Genomic DNA, 9,011 nt, shown 5'->3' on the forward strand with positions numbered 1-9,011 from the left:
CAGCATCTCAGAGGTAATTGTGTATCTATGTTTATTGTAGCACTATTTGTAATAGTCAAAATATGGAATCAGTATATTTGTTCATCAATAGATAAGTAAAAAGAACGTGTGATTAAATATATAATATACATGTGTATATGAATTTTATTAAACCTTGTAGAGAATGAAATCCTTCACTTAAAATAATACAACTAACGATCATTATATTGACCTAAACATACTATACTCAAAATGTCAATATCAAGCCAACTACCATGTCACATGACAAAAATTCCAGCACTCAGGAGACAGAAGCAGCAAGTTATCTGGTAGACTGAGGTCAGCTTGGTCTACCTGGTAATTTTCCGGCTCACTGCGGCTACAGGATACCCTGTTTCAAACCAAAAATCAATGTCATTGTTTTATCATGGTTTATAGAAAAATCGATATAAATATATGATGTAGAAACAGATAAAGAGATAGAGATAATACAGAAATAGAGATTTATAATATAGAAAGTTGAAGCAGTTTTATGAAGAAATAGCAATGCTGGTGGTATCAAATTACCTGATGCCAAATTATGCTACACAGATGTATTAAAAGCACTGGTACAAAAACAGACATGTGACCAATGGAATAGAATAGTGGACACTGATTTAAACCCATACTTATATACATACACATCTTGAAAATAGAAGACAGACTCTTTGGGTAGTGAAGGTGATTAACATTAAGAGAATAGGTGACAAAGAAAAGTAATGGGAAGCATAGAAATATAGAAAGCGTATATGGAATATGCTTTTCATAAGGCAATATTATTTTATGTAATAATTTACAAAATGATAAAATATAAAAAGTACCCTTGTTTAAGGATACTTTTTCTATATAATCCCAAAATTCCTGTCCTGCCATTATTTCCCACTCATGGACATCCAGTAACTTAAAATCCTTAATAAATGCATTTTGAATGATCAAAAATAATTAAGAGTAAAATCAGCCTTACATTAAAAAGAAATAAATAATTTTCCTTGAAAGGCATTTGCACCAGAGGTGTGCCTAAGTATAATAATTTATTCTGCTGTAACACATTGCTAACAAGTTTGGGCAACTCTCTCTTTGGGTATTTACAATTATTAAACATGAATTAACATGGGATCTGAAACCTAGTTGATTCTTATGACACTCTCATAATTCATATTTTCCTTTAAATACATTTAATTTCCCTCCACACACTGTCCTCCCATTCACCCCAACTTTACTTTGTTAACTGCATTGTAAAAGATACCCCGTCATTGCCTGAAAACTTTCAAATATGTGTTTTATCAATTGCTCTTCCAACAAACTTTAAAAAAAAATTAGGACCAACCTTCCACATTGAATTCATTTTATGAGTTGTTTCCATTTTCACTGAATTTCTAACAAATAATTTTTTAATAGTTACTTTTTAAACTCTTTTAGAAGTTAATACATTAGCACTGTATTTGCATCCTATCTACACCTCCATCTCACCCTCCAGTTCCTTCCATTTTGTCCTCTACTCCCTCTCAATTTTGTGACCTCTTCTTTATTATTGTTACATATATATTATACATATATCTATATACATTGTACATAACTGTGTCCATTTTAGTGTAAGATGCTATTTATATATTTATTAATTAATACAGAGTAGTGAATAAGACAAATATGTAGACTGTTCTCATGCATTAGACACATTTATTCTACTTACTTTTTTGGTATGGGTATTGTGGGAAATTCTTGTACACCTGTCAGGATCTCACTCAAGTAAAAGTGCTAGGTCTTTTGGTTCTGCTTTAGCAGAGGTTAAAATGCACCCAGTTGTATTCAAAAGCAACTGCAAACTCAAAGACGTCTAGCACTATAGAATATCAATGGCCATATCAATATCTCATTTTTCCCTTTCTATAAAAACATCTTCTGCTTTCTAGCTGTCCACTACTTTATTAACTCATTGTTTTTGAAGGATTGCCCTACCTTGTTCTAATTTTCTCCATTTTATAACATTATAGAAAATCTATTACTTAAAAACTGGCATTGAAGTACTTGTTTCATTGTTTGCTACACAAACGATTGCAATAAGAAGTACACAGATTCAAAAATCCTTATATGTGGTACTACAACTTGAGGTATTCTGATATTTCATGATAACCAGAAAACATATTAACATTGACTAACAATTTTAAGACATTTAAGATGGTTTTAGGTGCTTCATTAAGTTATGAACAATACCTCTAGAAATGAATTGTAAAAGGAATTCTTATTTAAAATCCAACCTTTTCACCGATGGCATATGTATATATTCATTCATGTATTTAAACACTTGGTCCTCAGTTGATGGCACTGTTTGGGGAAGTTTAGAAAGTACAAATTTACTGAAGAAAATGTGCCACTGGGGGCCAGATTTAAGAGCTCGTGGCCTTGGTCTACCTCCAGTTCAATCTCTCTGCTTCCTGAATATGGATAAAGATGTGATCTCTCAGCTTTCTGCTCAAGCCACAATGTTGGCCGCTTTCTTCCCGCCCCCCCAACCCCCAGCCACTGTAAACTCCAATTCCCTGGACACCTAAGCCAAATTAAACTTTCTTTATAAGTCAATTTTGCACATAGTTTTTTTTTTTTTAATCACAGAAGCACAACTAATAAACCCAGTCTTTAAAAAATTGATCATGGAGCTGAAAAGATGGTTCAGTGGTTAAGAGCATTGGCTGTTGTTGCAGAGGAACCAGGTTTGGTTCCCAGCACCCATATAGCAGCTAACAACTGCAGACACCCTTTTCTGACCTCTGCCAGCATTACACAACTGACACACAGCATAACATTCCTACACATTAAAAATAATAAACATATTTTAAAATATGTTTTAAAAATGACTTCTAATAACTTCTTTCAAAATATTTTTCTGAGCATGACTTTTGGGCCTTCTACTCATTCAAACTATTATCACTATTTTGATTTTTTGTTTCATACACATAATGTGATTCTGTCTTGAAGTTGACTAAAATTCTTGGATGGCCATGGTAGATAAAACAAGATTACAAAAGATAATGTTTTAAAATATTGCCATGTGTGGATGTCTAAATGTGTAGGATTATTTACATTTGTCTCATAATTTGTTATTGATATTATAGTTGTTATTCTCAGTTTCAGTTCAGTAGGAAGAAATGCTTTTGTTGAATCTGTTAAATAATTTACAATAATTATAACCCCTTCTGTGACTCCAGGTTTAATTTCTACTATATAATTTTTAACTTCTGTTATATAATTTTAAACTATGTAATATAGTCTGATGTAGAAATTCTTGATATATTCTCTAATAGGCAAATAAATTGGAGCCTTCACATTTCCTTGATAGCATAGGCCATTGAGAATTCTGTACAGTGCCTAAATGTTTATCTTTCTTTACCTGTTTACTTATTTTTATATTTAAATGAGAGTTCTGTTACAATTAAGTTTCTTCTATTGGAGTGATTGAGATTTCATCTTTTAATTAGAAATTGTAACTTTTAGGTTGATTCTCAGAAAGTTTCTTCACATTTGTTCTAATTAATCTTTCCCTTGAAAGATTTTCACCAGAATAATGCCTAAATTTTGTGAGTTTCTAAACTGATATCAATGAATACAAACAAGATTTGATCAAATGTTACATATGGAATGTTATTATCCATTTATGAAACCTAATATGATAATAATACAAAATTTTGAAAATATTGTATTCATTATTTTTATTTTATGTGTATGTGTGTATGCCTGCATGTAGGTAAGTGCACCTGTGCCATGCATTGCCTGAAGAGGACAGAAGAGGCCATGGGATCCCCTGGAACTGGAGTTACAGGCAGTTGCTAGCTGCTATGTGGATGCTGGGATTCAAACCTAGGTCTTCTGCAAGAACAGCCAGTGTTCTTAACTGCTGAGCCATCTTTCCACCTCTGAAAATAATATAAATTTTTGACACAATATTATTCCTTTTTATCCTAAATATCTCTCTCTCTCTCTCTCTCTCTCTCTCTCTCTCTCTCTCACACACACACACACACACACACACACACACACACAGTATGTACATTTTTAATAACTTTTTGGTGTATTTAATTATAATTTTGTACTGGATCTTTGTAAAAATGAATCTGAAAGAAGAGTCAAGTTTTCAGTAGTATTAAAGAGTTTTACATCGTACCAATTCATTTTATAAATTTGAACATAATTCATGTCCTCACTAACCTTAAGGATTATAGTTACTTTTAGGCCACTCATTATGCAAAGCGAAAATTTACTAGCATTATTTCCCTTTTTATTCAAATGCTAATACCATAATCACTTTTCTGAAAATTGTTTCTTTTTCATTAAATACATCTCTGACCTTGTTCTGTATTATTTTTTAATTGATAGTTTCATTACTTTTAATGGCTATGCAGATTTCTACAAAACAACCATATATTGAACTATTCCTTCACCAATACAAATTTTGGCTAAGATCTAAGAATTGGCAGCTAAAATGATGTTTGTTGAATGATGCTTATGCTATGCTATTTTGTGCATTTGTGAATATGTCATAGGTTAAAATCACTTCAAGAAAAAATAACATTAAATATTGTGATCTATTGCAAGATATTACCAAAGAACCTCTGTTGAAATTTCTAAACAGTATTTCACCATCATGTCTGCCAGCTTATGCATTCCTTCACTTTATTTCTTTTATTAACCTATGGCTCATACACTTCTTTAACTTATCTAAAAATATGTGAATTTAATATAGTATTGTTTTATATTTCATCTTTCACAACATGTAGGTGACAGTCACATATCTTTTTTTGTACTTATTACTTCTTACCTGATAGCACAAATCTATATTTTCATATTGAAGTTCACCCTTCCAAACCTAACATCAAATTCTATTTCCCTGGTCACTCTACAATGATCTTAAAACATAAAGTTCTCTATACACGTAGCTGGAACATGGAAATAATGTTGTATTCATGCACATAGTAAGCATGCTGTGATATTTAATACTGTCTAGTTGACAGATAATATAACAATAATCTTCTAGCAAACCTTTGAGAGATTCTCTCAACTGGGTTATGTTTTTAACATGTCTGTGAAGGATTATCTACATTAGGTTAGCTGAGTTTGAAAGACCCACCATGACTGCAGGTGACCCATCCATATGGGTTCCTACAGTGTATAAAATGGAGAAAATAACCTGAGAATGACTATTCATCATTTATAACTTGTTTGCAGATGAAATGTGATTGGCTTCATCAGGCTCCTTCCATCATAAATCTCCACTGTGAAGATTGTATTCTTGAAATATGAGCAAATATAATTCCTTCCTACCTTAAAGTTGCTTTTCTCAGGATATTTTATGACAACAATGAAACAGATAACTAACATAGAAAATTGGCATTGAGAATTGGGAGTCATTGCTGTAATAAACCTAACTGATTCTTGGGCCTTCAGAATTGATATGTAGGGTGACAAAGTTTAGAATTTTGAGATGCAAAAGACCTGGAAAGCTGTAAGTAGTTTAATGTGTTGTTCAAATGTGAGTCTGAAAGAGGTTGTGATAATTATAGAAATAAGACCCATTACAGCAAAACCTGCTGCTCTGGGCTGGGAAAATAGGAAGGCTGTCTTGGGAAAGATCCAACCCTTCAAAGGAGTCAGCTTTTAAAAATGAAAAATTATATGAAAGGAGAGTCTGAATTGAAATAGCAGCTCAAGAGGTTTCCTGCTCTAAAACAGCTGCCTAGTGATGTGAGTTTGCAGATTGAGCCATCAATGCATGCATAAGCTACTATAGATGTAGTCTAAGGGGTCCATAATCCATTTAAGACTGTTAGAAATAACAGGACCATGGGACATCTGCTGATGTCTTTAGGCAGAAAGCAGAGATGGCCTGAAAGAAAAACTATGTATGCTGCGAGTATTAGAGTTAGAGGACAGGACATGCCCATTTGATCCCAGAAGATTCTAACACTAAGCCTAAACGCTGTTCCTGAAAAAGCAAACTATCTTGTTAACCTTGCTGGGTATGCTGATACATATTCTTCTCATACCACGTATTTGGCTGAAATAGTTCAAAAGATGTGTCCTGTGATAATACATATACACTGTCTTATTATTCAAATACATCAAACTAAATATAAATCAAAAGAGAGATGGTTAAAGCACAGTTCTAGCCACATCCATATATTTTATATCATCTAATACTGATTTATTCTCTAATAGGTACTAAAATGTTTTAATATAAAATAAATGCACGATAATTATTGTTACTATAGCAGTATTTGAGGTATAAAAGCAAAATAAAAATTGCAATTAATATAAATTGCATCATGTTTAGACAATCATTCTTTACACTTTTACATTATGTTCACTAGATTTTTCTCACATAAAAGACAACTTATAACTTAAAGTTAGACAAAATACTGTTTAGCATGTTAAGTGATTTTTTTCCCCATAAGAACATAAAATAAATGCTTTTCATGTCAGAAAATATTTTTTAAAAACCTAAGTTAATAGCATTGTAAATGCTTCATCATTAAGCATGAGTGAGACATTATTAATTAAATCCAAAATATTCATTTTTTGATTGTGCTGTTTAGGTAATCAAAATAGTAAAAGGTAGATTTGGGGGAATATGGGGTAATTTTATATTTTAAAATCTTATTTAATTAAAGTATTTTTAGATTATATACTTTCCCTAGCTCATCCTAATGTTGGTTTTTGAAAGAAATATAAACATTTAAGGGAATGCTATACATCTACACTATGAAAAGCTTCACAATATTGTTATAAGAGAGCAATTACAGTGTTAGTAATTTAATACACTGAGAACAAAGCAAACTAAACTCCACACTGGGGGATTGCTTATTGATTCTTTCTTCATGAAAAGTAGTCTTTCTATAGCAACTTTACTTGTGGAGGTGCTCCAGACATTCATGGATCTATCATCTATCTCTATCATCAATCAATCAATCAATCAATCAATCAATCAATCAATCAATCAATCTACCTATCATCTATCTATGTATCTATCTATCTATCTATCTATCTATCTATCTATGTATATATCTTTGTATCTATCTACCATCTCTCTGTCATCAATATCATCAGTCTATTCAGTTAATTAAAAATGGAAGAATTATTACCATTTGTTTAGGCTTTTAGTGGTTTAAAAATGATCCTGTCTTCTTCATATCTTCATAAATAACACTTTGCCACATAAATAACATTTATGTTATATCTAACTCGGAGTGAAACAATCTTGTAAACTCAGCCTTTCCCTGGGTATTTATAGAGTATCAATATAGTAAAAATTCATCATTGTGTTGTCTGGGATTCATTTGTTTTCCACATTATTTGCTTTTCTTGGAATAAGAATGTATATGGATATTTGGAACAAAATAATTCATCAAGTTCCCTCCATTTTCAAGAGCTTTCCCATGCAAAGAAGTATAGACACAACTATAAAGGAACTGTAAATTGACAAATGTTAAGCATCATGACTACTTATCTCTCTACATATATCTCTAGCTATATCTATCACCTGTCTATCATTTTGTATGATCTATCTATCTTTCATCTATCTATATATCTGTCATCTATCATACATTTTGCTATCATTTATTCTCCTACACATATATAATATATAATCTATCTAGAGAATGTATTGGAATTTTAAATATATTGATTTTAGTAAAGACATGTTAAGATGCATAAAATATAAAATTTTCATTAATAAATTCAAGGAAAAATTTTATTTTTCAAGGTTCCTAAAAAAAAAAAAACAAAAACAAAACCCTATAGTGAGAATGAATTGCCTGTTTAGAAGCTTAAATTTAGTATTTAATATCCATCACATTGGTTTTTTTTCTATTGACTACTGTTGTTCATTGTTCATTTTGTAGATCAAGCTTGTGCTAATCAATATATGCAGGTCAGTGATATCAGCATAAACAACTTTCACCACAACAAATTCCATGTAAAGTTTTGGGAGCAGTAAAATGGTTCATTGTAAGAAATGGATATGTTTTTCAACAGGAATTGCACCAAGCAAGATGTTTTTGTACATCAGACTGCCATAAAGAAGAACCCCAGGAAGTACCTTTGCGGTGTAGGAGATGGAGAAACCATGGAATTTGAGGTTGTTGAAGTAGAAAAAGCTTCAGAGACAGTAAATGATACAGGCCCTGGTAGAGTACCAGCTCAAGGCATAAATACACAGCAGATCATAACCATTATAGATGCTGTCCAGGTTTTAGGGGTCCTCCACACCATTGTCAGCTGAATTACCAGAATAGTGATCATCGGGGAAAGAATGAGGGATCAGATAGTGCTCTTGATGACAAAGCCCAACAATGCAGGGACCACCACATGTCGGGTTTCCCACCTTACTACATGTGAGACTCTGTGTACCTTGACCACAGGGTATTCCAACCCTCCTGTGCAGGAAGAAATGGTGGAGGGGTCTGACAATCAGGATTCAGGGGAGCAAGGGAGACCAGTGAGACAGAATATGTATGGGGTTATAGACCACGATTCTGCAGGGGCCCTCCTCACCAAAGACAGTCTAGCGAGGACTGCAATGTAAAGGACAAGAAAAATTAAGGAGTTGAAACCGTTAGATCTGCAGCCACCTCAAATTCAGCATCACAACCTCAACTTCAACTATTCATGCAAGACAGCTAGTGAACCCTAAATCACAAGATGGCAAAAAGATGAAAGCAGGTGATTCACCAGCTGAGAACTGGTCCACTCCGGATGATGAACAGGGAAGGCCTGAGTAAATGCTGGGTTAATATCTCTGCCATCATCCAGTTTCATCATCCAAGAAGAGGCAATGAATATGAAATTCCAGCAATGGAAAGTGAACAAAAGATTGGATCCAAAGATGATGAATGTTTGCTTTTTGGCCTGGACCAGATACACTAGAACTATCTGCATTGTCTATGCATCATGAGTTTTTTTTTATTAATTAATTTATTTATATTTACCTAAAAATGTCTCCTTTT

General features: G+C 32.6%; 1 pseudogene; it reads left to right on the forward strand.

The window, feature by feature from the left end:
- LOC103738189 overlaps positions 1–8,786 on the forward strand; it is a 102,541-nt pseudogene extending 93,755 nt beyond the window's left edge.
- The last annotated feature ends 225 nt before the right edge of the window (positions 8,787–9,011 follow it).

The sequence above is a fragment of the Nannospalax galili genome, unplaced genomic scaffold, assembly GCF_000622305.1.
Source record: "Nannospalax galili isolate Female #2095 unplaced genomic scaffold, S.galili_v1.0 scaffold578, whole genome shotgun sequence".
Taxonomy (NCBI): Eukaryota; Metazoa; Chordata; class Mammalia; order Rodentia; family Spalacidae; genus Nannospalax; species Nannospalax galili.